We start from the raw sequence: 23,346 nt of genomic DNA, 5'->3' as shown, positions 1-23,346 counted from the left end.
ATGCCCCGCGGCTTACAGAGTCCCGGCCGGCTCATAAACAACGTGTCCGGCCTGGTGACTAATTATACTTTGCCTTATAATACAAGTTATACATATATGGCGGTTTACACTTATGGGCTTTCAGCCGCCTTTGGGCTTTGGGCCCTTTAACTAGTCTGCTTCATGAACCGCCATCTTAACATCTTCATGGGCTTCGTCTTGATGAACCGCCGTTGGGGTAACCCGGCCCCTCCTGGGTGGGTCATACCCAATAGTCATATCCCCAACAGACGAGATACGCAGGGTTTGATGTAGGTCGAACCTAGCAATCCGAGCATGTGGGACGGAATCCTGACAACGCATGAGCTCGAGCTTTGGTTGAGCGACATATGACAGTGACCGGCCCTAACACGAACTAGGAGGAATCCATTCATGGCCAACACATACCCCTCATTATCGGTCAAAGGGATGATGTATATACACTCGGGGAGCCCATAGATATGCGCGTCATCACAAAAAACTGCACAAGGGAGACGTAGTCGATCAGAAGACCCTGTATACATTGCATGCGGCCCAAAAATATGTATGGGTACAGTGGTGTGTGATGTGTTTAAATCCCAAATGCACAACTTCGATGGGCCACCAACTACATTACAAACTGAACACCGTACCCGACTCCAAGCCTGGTTCAATACGTACGATGTCAGTTTCCCAATTTCGAGGCGGCGGCGGCAGGGGGATCATCCCACCCATGCGCTCAAACTTTATTTAGTCTAGCATGGGACACATCTATATCTATACCCCTATATAGTGTGTGAATAACTTTGAAAGTTGGTCGTTGGATGAAGCCATCCAACGGTACAGAGATGGCAAATCCGAGCACTACTGGCCGTTGGATATCATCTACATTCCACTAGATTCTGCTACATGTACAATCTAGAAGACTCCATGGTTGAACTTAAGCATAATGCACAAAACTCAAAACACAAGCACTTCTCCTTTGTTCTCTAGAATCTTCCATATCTTAATTGCCCAAACTTTTTTTTCTAAATGAATTGTCACTTTTTGTTTTTTACTTTATGCTTTACAATGCACAATTTCATGAATCTTAAAAAAGATTTTTTTATAAAACTAATTGATTTTGGATGAGATGAACTATAAGAATTAAACGAACATCTACATCATGCATATATGACTCAAAGCTTACATGCTATAGTGTGGTATTTATTCATAATTTGGTTACCAAATCTCATGCGTGCAATGCACGTGTACCTTACTAGTATCAATAGGAAACCATCATGGTCAAACCCTTCTCGTTGTTGGGTCAAAGGGATAGATTGTGTGGGCCCCCCTAATTGTCGATAAAGGATAGTATATATACCTCGGGGAGCGCACAGATATGCAACACGTCTATAAGCCGCGCAAGGGAGACATGCTCGAGAAGAACACCCTGCCCCCTATACCCTGCATGCAACCTGAAAAAGGTTTATATAATTGCCATGACAGGTCAAGTCAATCATTCTTTAATTTTTTAGAGGAAAAAATAACCCATAAAAATATAGTAGGTTTATATAATCGCCATGACAGGTCAAGTCAATCATTCTTTAATTTTTTAGAACAAAAACTAACCCATAAAAACATAGTCTACAAATTAGCAAAACAAGGATCCCAAGGTTTATATAATTGCCATGATAGGTCACTATAGAGATATAATATATCTCTATAATGACCGTGTCATGGCATTTAAATGAAGCTTGAGATATGCGACTTCCCATCGGGTCACCCATCCTTGTGAAGGAAATATGCCCTAGAGGCAATAAGAAAGTTATTATTTATTTCCTTATATCATGATAAATGTTTATTATTCATGCTAGAATTGTATTAACCGGAAACATAATACTTGTGTGAATACATAGACAAACAGAGTGTCACTAGTATGCCTCTACTTGACTAGCTCGTTGATCAAAGATGGTTATATTTCCTAGCCATTGACATGAGTTGTCATTTGATTAACGGGATCACATCATTAGGAGAATGATGTGATTGACTTGACCCATTCCGTTAGCTTAGCACTCGATCGTTTAGTATGTTGCTATTGCTTTCTTCATGACTTATACATGTTCCTATGACTATGAGATTATGCAACTCCCATTTACCGGAGGAACGCTTTGTGTGCTATCAAACATCACAACGTAACTGGGTGATTATAAAGGTGCTCTACAGGTGTCTCCGAAGGTACTTGTTGGGTTGGCGTATTTCGAGATTAGGATTTGTCACTCCGATTGTCGGAGAGGTATCTTTGGGCCCTCTCGGTAATGCACATCACTTAAGCCTTGCGAGCATTGCAACTAATGAGTTAGTTGCAGGATGATGTATTACAGAACGAGTAAAGAGACTTGCAGGTAACGAGATTGAACTAGATATTGAGATACCGACGATCGAATCTCGGGCAAGTAACATACCGATGACAAAGGGAACAACGTATGTTGTTATGCGGTCTGACCGATAAAGATCTTCGTAGAATATGTGGGAGCCAATATGAGCATCCAGGTTCCGCTATTGGTTATTGACCGGAGATGTGTCTCGATCATGTCTACATTGTTCTCGAACCCGTAGGGTCCGCACGCTTAAAGTTTCGATGACGGTTATATTATGAGTTTATGAGTTTTGATGTACCAAAGGTTGTTCGGAGTCCCGGATGTGATCACAGACATGACAAGGAGTCTCGAAATGGTCGAGACATGAAGATTGATATATTGGAAGCCTATCACTACAAAAAATACACTTCCGTGATGATACGTGTTTGTCACAGTAGGTCGCGTTTTTTGTCATGCATGTACATCCATGACAAATTTATGACAGAATCAAGATAGTCATACCTGTGCTGTCGTAGAAGTGTTCCATGACATTACCAAAATTATCATCACGGAAGTGTCCACTTCCATGACGATAAATCGCGCGTCACATAAGTGCTTTCGTCAAGGGTGACCAACACGTGGCATCCACCGTAACGGAACGCCGTTAAGCTATCGGGTCGGGTTTTTGATCCGATAACCCGTTAACAGCCCTGACCAATGGGGATTTTCCACGTGTAAAATCATCATTGGCTGGAGGAAACACGTGTCGGCTCATCGTTGGGACAGATGTCATCCACTCATTGGACAGAAGGCGCCTATGATACGTCGACATGTGGCACGGCCCAACAGAGGCCCATTCCTGTGAAAAGTCCGGCCCGTTTGACTTGGTCAAAAGGTGGCGGGCCGGCCCATGGAAAGCCTGTTAACGGCATGTTCGCATATAGCCCATTTACAGCCCGCTAACCCAAGGCCCGTTACGCCCTATCCGAATTAGGCCCAGTAGCGTCATTTGGGCCATCCAATATGATTCCAGCCCGTTTTCACTTCTGGCCCATGACGTCTTTCGGCCCATATGAGGCCCTATGTAACTCTTGGCCTATTAACGACCTGTGGTGAAACTGGAGCGTAATGAACAGTGTATCACTTTACACCCATTAACGGCCCGTGGTGAAACTGGCCCGTAATGAACAGTGTATCACTTTATACCCATTAACGGCCCGTTATTCCGTTGGGCCGTTTCCAGCCCATGTTATCTTTTGGCCTTCTCAGAGCCCATTTATTCTTGGGCTCATTTCCAGCATTCGTTTACTTACGGCCCGTTACTGTCATTTTCTGCTTGTGGGCCAAATTCAGCCCCTGGTTACAGTCGGCCCGTTTGTGGTCCGTTAATACGTTGGGCCGTTTTCATAGCGTCATCAAATACGGCCTATTAACGATGGCCCGTTATGGTCGGCCCATGAACGGACGATTCCAACTCTAGCCTGTTTACGACCATAATGCGGCCTGTTATTGGCCCATGTTTGGCCAATCGATCATACGGCCCGTATAAGGCCCATTGATGATACGGCCCATAGAAGGCCCATTGTTTCTACGGCCCGTAGAAGGCCCATTGTTTCTACGCCCATAGAAGGCCTACTGTTTCTACGGCCCGTAGAAGGCCCACTGTTTCTACGGCCCGTAGGAGGCCCAGTGTCACTACAGTAAATATTAGCCCATGGTTATTGTGGCCTAGTTTTAAAAAATAGGTTATTGCAGCCACTAGCAAACCGCGGAAAAAGAACTGCACTGACTACAAGCAAACAAATAAACAAGACAACAAGGAAATAAATAAGCAAGCAACTTATGCTAGGCTATCACGGCTATTACACATATTTCATCCACTGGGCATCAAAGTTCGCCACCAGTGCAAATATAGGGAACAAAGCAGCATATAAACGCCGCAGCAAAACAAGTCCAGAACTGAAACCACTTCAGAAGAGTTCAAGAAACAATATCCTGGGTACCCATAATGCTGGCAAGATGCTTAGCAAGCTTATTAACTTTCTCTTGTTTGGCGCTTAAATCCTCCAGCGCTTGCTGTTGCACAAGAAAGTACGCATCTGAATTCTGCAGGGACTTCCTCAGTCCTTCGGCTTCTTGCCGCAGCACAGCTGACTGATGCCTTTCAGCTTGTAGCTGAGACTGAAGAAGCCGAAGTGATTCAGGCAGCGAGTTCGAAGAGCTTGTGCCAGCGGTACTGGCCAGTAACTCGAACACTACATCAACGCATGACTGTGGGGTCTTCTCACTGTCTACAAGATCGTTTGTATCACCTTTCTTGGAGACCAACATGGTTGTCTCACTATCTTGAACCTTATCTGCATTACTTTCTCTACCATTGCATAGTGGGGTGCTATTCTCCAATATTCTGTTTGCATACTACAAGAGAAACAAGCAGACACATCACAGGTTTAGCTTGTAGTATACGAAACTCATTTTGGTAAACCGGTTCAGTAGTAAGGTGGACAGGATAACAGCATGAAATAAACATATATCTATGTACTATGGTCACTGTATTGTCCATATCATTCTAGTTTATGTTCCCTAATCAAGATAGAGACACAGTTCAACTCATATATTTTTAAGACACAGCACCATAGACAGAATATAAGTGTGAGAAACTACACAGCATTGGCAGCACTTGTAATGTGCATCACATGAGAACATAACTGTTTATACAACTTAAACTAAAATCAACATAGAGCAACAAGTTAGAACAGCAATCTAGTTAAAGAAATAGGTTTAAAACATACATGTTGCGCCATTGAAGTTTCAATTGGATCCTTCAAATTCGAAAGTAGTTGGTATGAGTAAATACAGTGATGCAACAGCAAAGGAGTATGGACCATAGCTACGGAATCTGACCTGAGAACAGTTGCTCTTCTGCTTTAAACGGGGAGTTTGGGTTAGCTGTGGTGGTCTTCGTGCTTTGGGCACTGCAGTAGCTTTACAAACTGCTCGTGTGGGGGTACTCTGTGGTGGACATGGTGCTTTGTCAACTATAAGTGGGTTACTATCCGCTGGGGTTGCGGTTAGATGGGTTGTAGCTGGTTCTCTGCCCAACGGTGTAAGTGTGCAATCTGGAAGAGTCTCGATTATGTGTGGTGGGGCTTGTTTGTGGTCCAGTACAACCATGGTTCTATCTGCATCGACAGGTAGCACTGTCTTTTGTGAAGAACGGGTTTTTGCTCCCTTAGATACTGCCATCACCCCCTCCAATTCAAATGGCTGATAAACAAGAAAAGAAATTGAACGTACAGACATTGTATGATAGACAGATGTGGTAATTCACATATATGTTTTCTAACCAAACATGACAGCATGACACAATTTCACATATATGATGCCTAACTAAACAGGATAGCATGACACAGTTTCAGATATATGATGGATAACTTAACAGGATATAATGGCATAATTCAACATATGATGAGTACCTAAACAGGATGACATGACAAAACTATATGATGTCTTTCTAAAATAGGTTGGGATGAAATAATTCACATACATGTTGTCTAAGTATACAGGATGCCATGATATAATTAACATAATTGATTCATATACTAAGCAACTGGCACTCGCATGTATGATCTCTAAACTAAGAAGATAGAATTCAGTATTGTGCATATGATGTCTAAACTAAGCAATGCAAAACACCATATGCATGATATGAGAAATATAAACATTGCAACTTAGAGCATACACCTCAGGTGGGATATAGGACTGGTCATCTGTCTCTCAATCCTCCTCTGAGGAGCTCCCTGTAACCATCGAGATATATGCTTCAACAGGTACCATTGCCTGCTTTAAAGACCTTGTTTTCACTCCAGATTTTTCCATAACCGGCTCAAATGGCTGATACACATGAAGAGTAGTTCAATATACACAGATTGTCGACAAATGGAATACGTAATGAAAAAAAAGATGGCATGAGATAATTCACATATATGATGCCTGGCTCCATGGCGGTGCATAATTCACATATATGATAACTGGCTGAAAAACATGGCATTGCATAATTCACATATCTGATATAGAAAGCAAACAGGAAGCATTCACACAAAGCATGTCTAATCTAAGAATATGGCATGGCAATGCAAGACACCACATGCATGATATGAGCAATATAACCCAGCCAAGTTAGAGCATGCACCTCGGGGGGGATACGACTGGTCATCTCTCTCTGAATCCTCCTCTGAGGAGCTATCTGTAACCAGCAAGAAATCTGCATCGACAGGTAGCACTGACTGCTCAAAAGACCTTGTTTTCACTCCAGATTTTCCCATGACCGACTCAAATGGCTGATGCACAGGAAGAGTAGATGAATGTATAAACATTGTTGACAAATGGAATACATTATGGAAAAAATATGGCACAATACAATTCACATATACGATGACTGGCTAAACAGGATGGCATTGCATGATTCACATATATGATGCCTAGCTAAAGAAGATGGCATTGCATAATTCCCATATACTCCCTCCGTTCCTAAATATTTGTCTTTTTAGAGATTTCAAATGGACTACCACATACGGATGTATATAGACATATTTTAGAGTGTAGATTCACTCATTTTGTTCCGTATGTAGTCACTTGTTGAAATCTCTAAAAAGACAAATATTTAGGAATGGTGGGAGTATGATATAGAAACCAAACAGGTGGCATTCACACAAAGCAAATCTAAACTAAGCTGATGACATATAAGATGTATAATGTAAGCAATGCAAGGCGCCATATGCATGATATGACCAACATCAGCATGCCAGGTTAGAGCAAACACCTCAGGTGGTAAACAGGCGTGGTCGGCTCCTTCTGAATCTCCATCTGAACAGTTATCTTCCTCTGGAATACAATCTGCAGGAGGGGGGCCACTTCGCCCACCATGGAGCGGCGTCTGCATGACATTATATTCGCACGCAACGGTCTTCTCTTTTTCTCTACATGTTCAGTACGATTGTGTACAATATCTGACATGCATAATAAAAAAATAGTTAGATTTTGTAAGGCCTAAGGGGTGCATGCAAAAATCAAGACTGATGGTAGCAAACGAGTGGATGGATCCAAAACTAATGATAGCAGGTAGATTATAGCTTCAGTTTAAAAAGATAGACAATGGATCATCTATTGTTTGTTGCCCACCCAACATGAACCACATAGAAGACCCCAGATGAACCAGATAGTAGACAGATACTATTCGTTGCTGGCTCGATATGAGACCCATGGGCAATTCAAAACTCAAGATTGAACGATAAAGTAGCAGGTAATAATAACCGATGTATAACGTAAGAAAACACGAAAGACTGCGACCTCTCTTCCAGAATTGTGTAGTCCTCAGGTTCATCTGCTCAGTCGATGATGGTAATGCAGTTGGCGTGGCTGCCGGTACCGGGGAAGATGATCTGAGGCGGCGAAAGGAAGTCTGCAGGCGGGATCTCTGCTGCAGTGAACGCTTCTGTCGATGGTGCACCTCAGGTGGGGTGGATGACGGCACGGCAGGAGCAGGACATGACACACAGAGTTTTCTTTGACGCCTATCTGAAAATGAAGTAAATCTGTAAGGGCTCCTTAGAATTGGAGGATTCTATAAACGCAGGGACAGGAAAAACACAGGAATAGGATAGGAATGCACGTGCAAAACAGAGCATTTGGAAACATAGGATTTCAGTCAACCTGGGTGTTTGGCTCACATGAATTGGAAGAACAGAGGAATGGAGAAACAAAGTGATGCGACGAGTGTACAACCTCTTTGGCATAACCTTGTGGACCGCAGCATCATTGGGTTGGACGTGGAGGATGGTGATGATGCTGGTGTGACTGTCGGAGGCGGGGAAGAAGATCCGAGGCCTCTGGAAACGGCGCCGAGGGTACTGCTCCGCTGTGATGGACGGTTCCGTCGTTGGAGCAGGTCCGCTAAGGTGTACGGCGGCGAGGCTGAAGCATGACAAGACAGACAACATTAATCTGAAGTGGGACCCTAATATCATCTGCAATAGATGATGTAAAATACATCACCAAAAAGTGCTAGATGTAAAATGCATCAGCCGCGCCACGGCCGCTCCGACAGATGTTGTAAGTACTGTTCACTTTGAACTTAACTGAAGAAAATGAACTTCACAGTCGGAACTGAATTTTACTGTCAAAACTGATTGAACTAGTAACAGAGCATTGCAATAGATGTTTAGGGTGTTCGAGCACTAGTAGCAGAGAAGCAGTGATCTAAATCAGCAGACACTCGAGCAGGGAACGCACTAGCAGAGGGCAAGTCGTGCAGTAGCACCGCGAGCGAGTGTTAAAGTAGCAACTCCTGTAGCTGCCGGAGGTCGTGCAGCAGCAGCAGCGCAAGCGAGAGCAAGAGCAGAGCAGCAGCACGAACGAAAGCAGGAGCAGTGCAGTAGCGTGACCGACAGCAAGAACAGAGCCGCAGCGCGAGCGAGAGCCGGAGCAACTGCAGCTAGTGCCGTTGTGGAAGTCGCCGCCGAGGAAGCAACGACATGGGGGAGAGACGCCGTGGATGATGGGGCCGGCGACGGCGCCGTCGATGGAGACACGCCATGTCTGCTCGGTATCGAGCACCGGCAGCCCCGTGAGATCGAATAAAAGATAAAATGCAGCGGTGAGTGCAGAACCTCCTTGGTGGCGCCGAGTTGGCCTCGGCTTCATCGGAGGAATTGGTGAGGGTGCTGCGGTTCCGGTGGGGCAGGTCAAGACGGCGTTGTGGGGATTGAGGTGGCGCGATAGACGAGGCGAACATTGGGGCAGCTCCTTGGAGGTGGAGGACGGGGCGGCTGATCCGGCGGGACGATGAGATTGACAACGGATCCTCATCCGGTGCGGTGGATGAGGGACGGCGAGCTGTTGCGGTGGACGACGTAGTCGGGGAAAAGTCTCCGGCTGGGCGGTGGTCGGGAGGCCGACAGAGGAGCGTGGGGTTTCGCGGGGTTTGGCGGCCTCGGTGTACGAATGGGGGGAGCGAAGGGGGAGGGGGAGCCAAGCTTAGGGACGTGCTTGTCCGAAATGTAGGGTAAGTTACCAGCATACCCCCACCGGTTTTGACACCGCGACGTGGAGCTTCATTTCCGGCTGAGGGGTAGAAGGGGGATTTCGCGTGTCTGGGCTGCGGGAGCGATTTCGGATGAGGAGGGAGTTCTCGCGCGCGTCCAAATTTCGGGATAACAAGGCGCGGGGCGGGTTGAAGAAGTGGGAGTTTCAAAGCAGGTGAGACAAAAGATACTCGAGCTTGAAAATTTCGGGATAACAAGGTGCGGATTCCTTGTTCGGCAGAACAAACATAACGTGTAAAAAAAACAATTCATACAAGACACAAGAGAGTCATGTCCCCTTTTACTATATTGCTATAGATGCCATTGAAAAAACTACAAGAAAAATGTAAAAAAATCGGGAGAACAAGATTACCCTGCACAGTACCAAATCGATTCGCACTTCCCTCAACAACAACAAAAAACAAATCAATTCCCACCAAAGAAAGAGTAATGTCCCTTTTTATATGATTACAGATGCCATGATCTCGAATTTCAATTTTTGAATCCACGTTATGTTGAATTCAAATATATCGTTAGGTGACCTTCCGGTTTATAATTGATGTAGTCGTACATTTTGATCTTCCATCATATATGAACATTTTACTCCACCATGTGAACATATATATTGTCGTCTACCATATGGACTAAATTTGAATCAATTTTCCTTATTTGAATACGATTGTTGTCAAGTTATACAATAATTTAAATATTATCTTGATAACAAAAAACATACATATAGCAGTAATCATACTTCACTATGAACTACATGTACCATACGCTCTCCAATTCAAATATTTGTATCCATTTTATGTTGAATTCAAATCATAGTACATTATTGGTCTAGGTAGCGAGATGTTTGGGATAATCTAAACCCTGTTTTCATACGTATAATTTTTGGCTGAATTGGGACAAGTTTTGGTATAAGCCTCTTGCAAAACCGGAGATTCTCTCAACAAGCCTCGTGGTTCCGAGAGGGAACGTGTCACCTTTGTGTGCGAAACGATATACGCTGCCTCCCCCTGATTTTATTTACAGAGGCAACATAGAACTATATGAGTGCCCTGTTAAATTTTGGAATTATTTCGCGTTCATTTGCCCTTTTATACACTAATTGAGTTTCTGGACTTTTAATGTGCATAATCTAAATATGAATTGCATGCACATGCTCCGGTGCACCAAAGTGGGTTGAAAAATCACATGTGTGTCCTTGGTTGAATTTCTAGGTCCCATGGAAGAAATGAGAATGAAATTCAAACATCTGGGCGTCATGACTCGGCCGAGAACATCGAGAAACTTTGATTTTGAATTCATGTAAATCCAAAACTCGTCTGGAAATCATGAAACTTGGCATGGTGTCATGTCATGGTACTAACATGTTGTGGTAAAAAATTGGGCCGATTTGGAAGCTCGTGGTTCTAAGAGGGAACGTGCCACCTTTGAGTGTGAAACGATATACGCTGCCCCCCTTGAGTTTCTTAACAAAGGCAACATAGAACTACATTAGTGCCCTGTTAAATTTTGGAATTATTCCGGGTTCGTTTGTCATTTTTTATACATTAATTGAGTTTCCAGTCATTTAATGTGCATAAGTCAAATTTGAACTACAAGCACATGCTCTCGTGCACCAAAGTTGGTTCAAAATTCACATTTGTGTCCTCGGGTGAATTTCTAGGTCCCATGCAAGAAATGAGAATAAAATTAAAACATCTGGGCATCGTGGCTCCGCCGAGAACATTGAGAAACTTGGTTTTAAAATTCTAGTAAATCTAAAACACATATGAAAATCATGAAACTTGGCATGGATGTCATGTCATGGTACTACCATGTTGTGGTAAAAAAATTGGCCGAATAGGAACAGATTTTGGTATAAGCTTCTTGCAAACCGAAGCTTCTCTCAAGAAGGCTCGTGGTTCGGAGAGGGAACGTGCCACCTTTGAGTGCGAAATGATATATGTTGTCCCCCTTGAGTTTATTTACAAAGGCAACATAGAACTACATGAGTGCCCTGTTAAATTTTGGAATTATTCCGGCTTCGTTTGGCCTTATTTACACATTAATTGAGTTTTTGGTCATTTAATGTGCATAATTCAAATTTGAACTACAAGCACATGCTCCCGTGCACCAAAGTTGGTTGAAAAATCACATTTCTGTCCTCGGGTGAATTTCTACTCCCTCCTTCCATCTATATAGGTCCTAATGCGTTTTTCGAGGCTAACTTTGACCAAACGTTAGAGCAATAATATATGACATGCAACTTACACAAAGCATACCTTCAAATTTGTATGTCAAAGGAGCTTCCAATAATATAATTTTCATAGTATACATCTCATGTGCTATTAATCTTGTCAATAGTCAAAGGCTGTCTTGAAAAACACATTAGGCCCTATATAGATGGAAGGAGGGAGTAGGTCCCATGCAAAAAATGAGAATAAAATTCAAACATTTGGGCATCGTGGCTCGGTCGAGAACATTGAGAAACTTGGTTTTAAAATCATGAAACTTGGCATGGTGTCATGTCAGGGTAGTACCATGCTGTGGTAAAAAAAATTGGCCGAATAGGAACAAATTTTGGTATAAGCTTCTTGCAAATCGGAGCTTCTCTCAAGAAGGCTCGTGGTTCTGGGAGGGAACGTGTCACCTTTGTGTGCATAATTCAAATTTGAAATACAAGCACATGTTCCAGTGCACCAAAGTTGGTTGAAAAATCACATGTGTGTCCTCGGGTAAATTTCTAGGTTCCATGCAAGAAATGGGAATGAAATTCAAAATTCTGGGCGTCGTGGCTGGGTTGAAAACATTGAGAAACTTAGTTTTTTAATTCCTGTAAATCCAAAACACGCATGAAAATAATGAAACTTGGCTTGGTGCCATGACATGGCACCAACATGTTGTGGTAAATTTGCAGTCCGATTTGCGAAGGCGCACACATTAACAATCAACAAAGTCATTTTGGAACAAGTGTTGTCACGTTACAATCGGAAACACAAGTATTATTGAAACTGTGGGCGTTCTACTTACTAGTACCATTTACGTGCCGCCACGCGTCCCCATTTTTTATTAGCTAGGAGGCGCCGTGCAGGGTAGCTATTTGAGTACGAGAGGCATGCGATCAGACCTCTGCGCCTGCTTATCGGTTGGAGAGCCCTTTGACCTCCATCTGCCGTCCACCTCTCTCCCAAGGTCTCCATTAATGGCACCCGAGCCTCTATTTAATGGCGTGGCTATGTCTCACTCGACTGAGATTTAAGAGAGAAAAAAGAAAATCTGAAAGCACGGATCTTGATGTAAGATTCGACGGACCTATATAGCATCTACTGCGACTTATAGCACGACTGATGAATATATAAGGACGATTAATTTTTTTTATCAAAGAAGGGCTTGCCCCTTCCGATTTTCATTACTGAAAACCACCACAATTCACAAGAAGTTTAGCACAACTCGTTGAGAAACCACAATTCAAGGGGCGGAGGCACAAGGGGCAGTGGAGCACGGTGAGGTCCATCGAGACCTTAGAGAGCTCCATCGTCGGGTCCTTTTCGGTCTGCATGTTCTCGCCCTCCTCGTGCACAACCATCTCTCGACTTGGGCCGGGGTATTACAAAGCTTTACCGTCACATATTTTATACTACTTCAAGGTGCATTAAATCAACACATGCAAGTATCAAAAGGAGAGTCACGGCATGCATGCATGCATTGTAATTAATGCATCGGTAAACGCAAATTATTGAAATATATCGAGTGTAGTGCTTTGATGTGTCGTGTCAACTCGTACATCAACAAGAAGTTTGATTATCCTCTCCCTCGCAGACTTAACTGCACCTGCCTTTGGCTGTATGACAGGTTGGCCACACACCTGTCAGGCCCACCTGTCATACACGCAAAGGCAGGAGCGTCCCTCCCTCGCCCATGAGCGTGGTGGCTGGCAAGACTAGGAGAAGCTTTCGCTACACGCTCTCCCTCCCGCACGCGGTGGACATGCAGCAGTTCAATCAGTGTCAGATGGCCAGAAGCGTACTATAGTACTCCTCCAGTGCAGTATTACTCCATCATTGTTCGACTTCCCGAAGAGGCGAAGAGCCAAGTGCAGCCCGGACGCTCGTGTGGCAGTTTCATGTGTAGAGTAGTCTAGGATAGCGTGTACCGTGCCTGTAAGCTTAAAATCGTTGGGGTCGGCTCCATGCTATGTGGCCGTCTCGAAGTTTTTAAAAAAATTAAAATAGTCTTCTGGCCCTACTTGACACCCTGGTGATTGTAGTTTGCACGCTCATCTGGTCAAGACAGGAATATATATATTTTAATTTGTTTTTTTTCGAAAAGGGGGGACTCCCCGGCCTCTGCATCAGAACGATGCATACGGCCACATATATTTTAATTTGTGGTGGGTAAATGTTAGAGGTTGCAGCAAATATATTGTACATTGTGGGTCTTTCAGCCAAGTTTAGAGGCAAGCATGTGGGGCCAGTGCTATGATATGTCGCGTCAACTCGTACAACGAGGAGAAGCTTGATTTTACTACACGCCTTCTCCCTCACCCATGCGCGCGGTTGCTCGCAAACGAGGACATGCTTTTGCTTAGTAGTACTTCTACAACAAGCTATCCGTCCCGCTCGTGGTGGACGGACATGCAGCAGTGGATTCGACACTGTAGAAGCAGTAGTAGTAACATCATTGTTCGTCTTCTCGAAGAGGCGAAGAGCCAAGCGCAAATCGAACGTTGCAGTTGCGAACATTGGAGCACGCATATAGCGAGGCTCTTGCATGAGACAAAATTGCTATGTGAGCCCACTATTGTACTAGTATGTACAACTACTTGCTACTATAGCCCTGTAAACCAGAAAGGAGTATTTGCCCTTCTAGAGATTTCAACAAGTGACTAGACTACACCGAGACGGAGTACATATGGAGCAAAATGAGTGAATCTGCACCGTAAATAAATACGTACTAGTTCTATCATTTTCCTCTCCGAGGTGCACAATATTGAGTATACTGACTAGTCTCTTTTTGACACGCATTTAAGTTTTTTTTACACAGTACAGACGCAAGCGCTCATATACACGCGCATACACTCACCCCTATGAACGCACACACGCACGGCACTATCATCTTGAAATTTACGAAGTCACCATAGGCACCTCGTCGTCGACAATGTAGGAAAATTATGAGGGGGGGTCTCTCCGACAGTGTTCCTTGGCTCGCACCTAGCATCACGGTGGTCGAACTTGGAGTCATTCATCTGGTACACGTGGCATCTCAGATCTGGACACAAGGTGACGCGACCTCTCACTTCCTCCACCATTTGAAGCGGCACGCTGGTGGAGGGCTAGCATACTCCAATATTAGGTTGGCTCTATGTGATGTGGCAACTTCATATACTAACCAGATGCTGGCTATACTCCCTCTGTAAATAAATACATGGTGTATTGTTTTATTCCTAAGGGCGAGGTAACTTAATGTCTTTTTGCTACTTAATAGGATTACATGCAATGAACTAACCACTGCATGTGGTGTTTGGTAGTCTCAAGTCATTGAAAGCATGCACGGGCATGGAGGGGGACGCAGCTTCATTGACTTACTGCACCTGCCTTTGGGTGTATGACACGTGGGTCCAACGGGTGGCTGGCCAACCTGTCATACAGCCAAAGGCAGGTGCAGTAGAGGGGCGAGGAGTAGATGGCCAACACCGTAATGCCCACGATGCGGCTATATCTCCCACGTGTCGAGGCACGACTTAGAGGCATAACCGCATTGTGGTTTTGTCGCAAGAAGGGTCATCTTCACACAATCCCATGTAATGAACAAGAATGGGATAAAGAGTTCGCTTACAATCGCCACTTCACACAATACATAAATATAATTCATACATCATCCAAAATACACACATAGACCGACTACGGTCAAGATCCAAATGAAAATAAGATAACCCCAAATGCTAGATCCCCGATCGTCCCAACTGGGCTCCACTACTGATCATCAGGAAAAGACACATAGTAACGACCACGTTCCTCGTCGAACTCCCACTTGAGATCGACCCCATCATCGGCACCTGCAACTGTTTTGGTAGAATCTATGAGTCACGGGGACTCAGCAATCTCACACCCGCGAGATCAAGACTATTTAAGCTTATAGGAAAGGATGGTGTAATGAGGTGGAGCTGCAGCGGCAATAAGCATATATGGTGGCTAACATACGCAAGAGAGAGCGAGAAGAGAAGCAACGGAACGGTCGTCATCTAGCAATGACCAAGAAGTGATCCTGAACTCCTACTTACGTCATTCATAACTCAAACCGTGTTCACTTCCCGGACTCCGCCGAGAAGAGACCATCACGGCTACACACACAGTTGATGTATTTTAACTGGGTCAAGTGACATGTTCTCTACAACCGGACATTAACAAATTCCCATCTGCCTCATAACCGCGGGCACGGCTTTCGAAAGATAATACCCTGCAGGGGTGTCCCAACTTAGCCCATCATAAGATCTCACGGTCAACGAAGGATAAACCTTCTCCCGGAAAAACCCGATCAGTCTCGGAATCCCGGTTTACAAGACATTTCGACAATGGTAAAACAAGACCAGCAAAGCCGCCCGAATGTGCCGACAAATCCCGATAGGAGCTGCACATATCTTGTTCTCAGGGCACACCGGATTGTCCAAGCTTCCGATAGGCCAGACCAGAGTTGCCCCTGGTGGCCACCGACGACTGACAGGTTGGACCAATACTCAGAGGAGCACTGGCCCGGGGGTTTAAATAAAGATGACCCTCGGGCTCGCGAAAACCCGGGGGAAAAAGGCTTAGGCGAGAAATGGTAAAACCAAGGTTGGGCCTTGCTGGAGGAGTTTTATTCAAGGCGAACTGTCAAGGGGGTCCCATAAATCACCCAACCGCGTAAGGAACGCAAACTCAAGGAACATAATCCCGGTATGACAGAAACTAGGGCGGCAAGAGTGGAACAAAACACCAGGCATAAGGCCGAGCCTTCCACCCTTTACCAAATATATATAGATGCATTAATTAAATAAGATATATTGTGATATCCCAACATATCCATGTTCCAACATGGAACCAACTTCAACTTCACCTGCAACTAGCAACGCTATAAGAAGGGCTGAGCAAAAGCGGTAACTTAGCCAAACAATGGTTTGCTAGGAAGGGCCAACTATTGTAAATCTCGAGGCCAACGCAGGACTGATCATCTAGGCTGAAGCGGCCTACTATATCACGACCAGGGTAGGTAACCACCGAAATGTCCGACGTATAGATACAGTTGCTTCTCATAAATGGTAGTAACGTTGTGTCAACAGCAGCTGGATCGGCTTTCACCATCATTGGATAGTTTTGTCCAAGGAAGAGCGAGTTTACTCCAAGAGCGAGTTTACTCCAAGAGTACTAATAAATAACTTTGATGTGTCCCGTCAACTCGCAGAACGACGAGAAGCTTGCTTACTACGCCTTCTCCCTCACCAACGCGTGCGCGGTGGCTCGCAGCACGAGGAGAAACTTTTGCTTACAAGCGGTGGACGTGCAACAGTTCATTTGGTGTTAGATTGCCAGAAGTACTACTGTAGTACCATCATTATTGCTCGACTTCCAAAAGAGGAGAAGAGCCAAGCGCAAGGTCACCTACTAACCTAGTACAGTACTACTATAGCCAAATCTGGTCCACCTTTTTAGAGCATGGTTAATAAATATAGGCGGCTCTTGCAGCGGCACATCATTTAGAGCAAGTACTCTCTTTGTAGGAACAAAGGAAGTGAAACAAAAGTTGGAGTGGATGCTAGATTGCCAATTAAAAGATGATTACATAGGGAAAGAATCCTATAGCATTCTATCCTATGAATCAAACGACCAATGTAGGAAAATTATGAGGAGGGTCTCTCCAACAGTGTTCCTGGGCTCGCACCTAACATCACGGTGGTCGAACTTGGAGTCATTCATCTGGTACACGTGGCATCTCAGATCTGGACACAAGGTGACGCGACCTCTCACTTCCTCCGCCATTTGAAGCGGCGCGCCGGTGGAGGGCTAGCATACTCCAATATTCGGTTGGCTCTATGTGATGTGGCAACTTCATATACTAACCGGATGTTGGCTATACTACTACGGTACTCACACTCCAAGAAGTGACTCGAAAACCATTCATAAATTGAGTCTATGACATGCATTCGCAACTGAAATGTACCATTCATTAAATACAACAAGTCATCAACACACAACGACAACGAGGATACATGTTGGATTATAGATTATTTCCAACAAAACATTCTAGCAAATACTAAAGTTTTCATCACACAACAAATAACAAGCAATGAAATGAACTTCAACTCAACCAATCCTCGGTGTTGGAAACGCTTGCTTTGAACCATAAGTGCTCTGGGAAGGGCCAGCTATTGTCAATATCGAGAGCAACACGGGACTGATCATCCAGGCTGAAGCGGCATATATCAGGACCAGGGTAGGGAACCACCGAAATGTCCGAGGTATAGATACAGTTGCTTCTCATAAATGGTAGTAACGTTGTGTCAACAGCAGCTGGATCGCCTTTCACCATCATTGGATAGTTTGGTCCAAGGAAGAGCGAGTTTGTTCCAAGACTATCAATAGTGAACCAGGGAGAAGGTGTTTGCGCTAGCACACTAGTATCCGTCCTGAATACCATGCAACGGGTGTTGGAATAGGTCAGGAGAGGGTGACCATGGGAGACAACACCTGCTTCCTCAATAGTAACAGTCTGAGTGCACTGTATACAGACAAGAAGAGGTGATCCATCGGAATTAGTTGCCAGGCGCCACTGAGTATGTAAGTTCTGCTCCTCCTCATGCTCGTGATCATCACCATCGTCATGTCCCCCTTGCTTATAAATTTTTTCAAGTATAGGTGGTGGAATGTTCATAGGACCTTGGAAACACAAGAAGAAAGTTAATTAGTAAAGGGAAACTTGCTAACACGCATGCATGTGGATGAAACAATTATAATTACGGTGGAAGACAAACGTACCGAAACTACGAGGATCCCATGCAAAAACAGTGCCATGAGTGGTGGCAGCAAACACAAGATCCTCGTATTCAATTGCATCACAGTACACATCCGTGTATAGAAACTGATTTTTGAGCAATATCCATCCAGTCGAACCACGAAGGACGGCAACAAGCTTGTCGAAGATAGCAACAACTTGATAGTTATTGTAATTCCAAGAGCGGTTGGGAACTCGACAAATTGCTATCTTCAGTAGACGACAGTCACCGTGATCGTATTTGAACGTACGTAGATCATCTGTGTGCTCAACATCAGGGCACTCGGAGATTTTTGGAAGTGGAATCCGCTGACAGGTGTACACATTCACAAGTTCCCACTCGCAATTGTACCCAATATAAACAACCCAATCTCCATTTGTGCTAGCCCAGGACTTACCCTTAAGCGATGGCATCTTGACATCACACGTATCATTATCAAGCGGCATCAACTTGCACAAGGCGAGGCCTCCGCTGTCCGTGCCCATGCGAACAGGCTTATAGCGAAGAAGATAAGGGAGATCAAACCGCTCCTGGACCCTTGGGTTCCTTGTAATGATGTTATTAGTTGAGTCGAGAATGGGCGTGAACGAACCTGCCATGCTAGCCGAGGTGATGACGTCGCACCGATCAATGAGTTCCCCCACCACGTCATCTTTCAGATCGGGGCAAGAATAACGGGGTCGTTTCCGGCTTGTTCCCTCCATGGAGAAGATGATCGAACAATGGCAGAAGGAAGGGTGAAGGCAAATGGAGGACAGAGGAAGAGCGTGCGACAGTAGTTCCAAATCGAGAGGGAAAGGCGAAGAGTCGGTGGACGGTTGCCAGTTTGCCACGGTACACGAAGAGGCGCCCCGGCCTGCACGTCCTTTCGGAAATTGTACAAAAGGACTCGCCGTCGTCTCACTGACATGTTGGAACGGGACCACATGTCAACGAAACATCGTGTGTAATTTCTCGTGCAAAATGCGATCTGGCCGCGTTGGCCCGAGGTGCCGCATTATTTCTCGACTTTATTTTTTTAATGGCGTGCCATTCAGTTTTGAAGCACGACTAACTGGTAATGTTTGCAGAGAAAATATAAACTACTCTACCACTACTCCACCTCTAGTACTAGTAGTATAAAAAAGATATATAGGCTTGAGCTTCAGAGCTTTCTTACTAAGGGCTGCCCACTTGCTTCTCACACTATCACCCTCTCTCCAGATCTAAAAAAGACGGCCTCTCTCTCCCTCCTCACCGGTGGTCACAGATCCGCCTGGGAAGAAAAGACATGCAGTGTTGACGCACTCGTCGTCGGCGAGCAAGGTCACGCACTGACGACAAGGCCGTCCTCTCAGACCTAGCGCCCGCGCGGGATGGCCTCCGTCCCCAAGCTCGCTGTCGTAGTGCGTGTGGAGGACGATGACCACGAGCGAAGCCACTTCCCGCCGACCCTTAGGTATGCTACCTCTTTTCGAACCATACCCTTGTTCTATTGCCCCATCTGCCATGTCGCTGCATGTGGATCTTTTTCCACTCCACCATCTTCCCAATTTGCTATCCTCTGCTCTGCTGGTCACGCAGACAAAAACCTTAATTTGCACTATTAAAGGAAACCCTACTTCATGCAGACTAATGCATGTCTGGGTTGAATAAGGAAAGGAAGGGAGACTGTACTGTCCAAGAGAGTAGGCATCGAACCCGCATCTAGGTTGAGAAGGGGAAAATCAGTAGCTAAGGAACGAGTCTCGTGTCTCTTGGTTGAAGAAGGGTAGAAAGGCATGACAACGCAATAGAGAATGACCAGGTCGATCGGTTTGTTGTCCTCACATAGGAAAAAGGTGGCTAAACATAACAAAAATGGGACATAATCCACATATGCTGCCTGGATATTTGTTGCTCTGGGCAACCATACCTCCCTCACCACTCTATGCGTCCGTGGAGGTACATCGTACTGGTGCGCCCACTGTCCGAATGGGCCTCGCATGCTCTTAGTCTAACTTTTTTGCTGTTAGTATAACGCCAGCGGTCAAGTCAAGCAATGCTACTGCTAAAGTGATGCCACATTTAACTAATGCCGCACTCAGTCTAATGCCACCGATAAATTTAAGCAATGCCATTTAATGTCACTGGATTATTTCAGGGTTAGCTGTTGATTGTGGATGTATTAAAGATTTTTCAACTAAGGCATTCTAATGATGTTGCACAGCCAGTATACCAACGATGAAACTTGTTACTACCTTTAGATTTTTGCACTGTTAATGCTTATAGATTACATACCTCACTTTCATGAGATAAGTTAATTTTTTTGTATAGTGTCACCAAAATGCCAAGGCGCTGATGTCATTTTATTTTGGTTAAACTGCACAAAAAATTATGAAGACAAGAGGAAAGGTTAAGAGTGGGCACCTCCTCCGGCTGTTCTCTTGATTCGTTCGATCAAGTTTTTATGTTTGATCGATTATCAAGATTGGGATAGCAATTTTTAAGGTCCCCCCGAGTTTGAAATGATATTTACCTTGGAGGTACATGGTTTGCAATTTTTATACTGTCATTAGTTAATAATGCTAGTTACCTTCAGACTTTTGTATTTGGTTTAATGCTCATGCATAGCTAGTATACCAATGCTGAAACGTGTTACCTTTACATTTTGTATTGTTAATTCTTATAGAAATCTTCCAGTGCCAGAGTTTATTGAAATCTGTTTAGTAAAACCATTGTACTGTACCCTGTAATAAAATAACTACTCTACATTTGCACTAGCCACTGGATTAGTGTATATTTGTAGTATTCGAAATTTCGAATTATGTTGCATTAGCGTATGGACATAAATAAAGGGTGGCAAGCTTTCCCAGATATGTGCTCAAGAAAACTACTACCTGTTTTTCTAAATACTAGTAGACGTTTGGGTACTTTAAACTGAACCGCAAAAACCTCTTATATTAAGGAACAGAGGGTGTAGAGTTCACTCAAATTATCCCGGTAAAGCTAGTCACACCTTTGTTAAAATTAATGTTCATTATGTTATCGGAGGAGGTCTGTAAGTTTGTCTCTAATGCCTGTCGACTACATACCTGACATCATGATGTAATGTTAAGTCATTTCCTTTTGTACAGTGTCACTGAATTGTCAAGGCGGTGATGGCATTTTATTTTAGTTGAACTGCACAAAATATGCTTAAAAGAAGAGGAAAGGTCAGGAATCGATCATTCTTTCAGAAAGAACTATATATGCCTTTCTGACATCAGCCTGTGTTCCCTTATTTATTCCTTCAAAAAGGTGGTTAGAAACAGTCTTGCTACCTTTTCCCATTAAGAAATTGGAATGCTTATATTTGTGAGTCTATGCTTCAACTAGTGCCACTTTTATAGTAATCACCCTTTCAATATCTATGCAAACAGGGATGCTCGAGTTTAGTGGAACTGCACAAAAAGTCCAATTGGTTCAACATTAGGAGCATGTTTTCTCCCAAACCTTTATATCCAATTGGTGGCACTATGCGCTGTTCATTAAGAAGGTACATGGTTTGCTACTATCTTGCTACTCTTTTTGTACTGTCATTAGATAGTAATACTAGTGGTTTGCATGTGAATTTATTGGCAGGGTGGACCTACATTGGAGGTGCAGGACATGATTCAATGACTGGATGCTCAATTTCGGTTGTATCGTTTTCACCTCTTCCATCACTGCGAACATGGATATCCTTGGTCTGATGAAGAATAGGCGCTATATTTCTGCTCTGAACAAGCAAATCAATTCAGTATGAAATTGTCCAGGGCAAAACATGACTGTATCAAATTGTCCAGTGCAAAACATGACAGATCTAAGCGGAAGAGACATGTTTAAACCGAAAATACAAGGTGGGGTATATGTTTACTAGCTGCTTGATATTTGTGCAGACAGAGATGTCTGCCCATTGCTATTTAGCAAACACACAAAGTGACCGCAATTTTGGTTGAACTGCACAAGAGAATAGTATAGTCACTGCATGCAGTGCCATTTGAAAATAGACACAGAAAGATTGGATAGTCACTTCATGGACTGCAGAAAAGTAGTACTGTACTATTTATTGGCCAACACTAGGTGCTTCATTGCTTTGGTCTGATTATACAATGGGCATCATTTTGCCTAAGTTAAAGTTTGTATTCCGAAAATAGTCTCGCCGTGTGATCAAGAGAAGACCAAATCATATTGCAGTGGATGTTCCTCCATCATGTGTGGTTCATTCCCATGGTTCCAGCTGTTGGTGAAACCACTTACGTTTGCAAGAGGAATTGTAGACTTCACAAACAAATTTGTCATTCAGTCTGTACTGAATGTTGGCCAAGAGAAGCATCCATGTTAGTAGGAAGAACATATGTTTTTTCTAGATCTTTGCTTTTGGAGCTACATATTTGTATATGATCTGTGAATCATTGAGATGCATTAACATGTTCATATTATGTATGGGAATCGTACTAGTTGGTTTTAGTTGTGGCTGATCTTTGCTTTTGGAGCTACATATTTGTATATGATCTGTGAATCATTGAGATGCATTAACAGTTCCTTATATCTGTTCGCTCAGTGTTTACAAGTTATCGATCGATCACTAGCTAGCCTACTAATGCGCTCCTGGCTGTTTTAGTTGCGACGCAAGATCCGAAGTGGCAGTTTTTTGAATAGAAATGCCTACCTCTGAAGAAACTGACAAGCTGCTCTGAAGAAAATGCCATGCGAAGAAACTGCTAGCAAAAACGTTCACAAATGCCTTATCTCCCAGCTAAAGTTCATCAATTAATGCCCTCGGCTGCGACTCGTTGCATGCTGCTCCGCGTACTGGCTGTGAGCGATTTTGAGTGCCCGCATGCAGCCGGCCGTAATTAAGGCAGCTAACTGATGCAAAAAAGATGCGCTTTAATTGTTGCGGGCCTTTTAAATCCATGGAATCATTATTGAC

Source organism: Triticum aestivum, chromosome 7D (genome assembly GCF_018294505.1).
Source record: "Triticum aestivum cultivar Chinese Spring chromosome 7D, IWGSC CS RefSeq v2.1, whole genome shotgun sequence".
NCBI lineage: Eukaryota > Viridiplantae > Streptophyta > Magnoliopsida > Poales > Poaceae > Triticum > Triticum aestivum.
Note: the sequence above shows the minus strand (reverse complement) of the source record.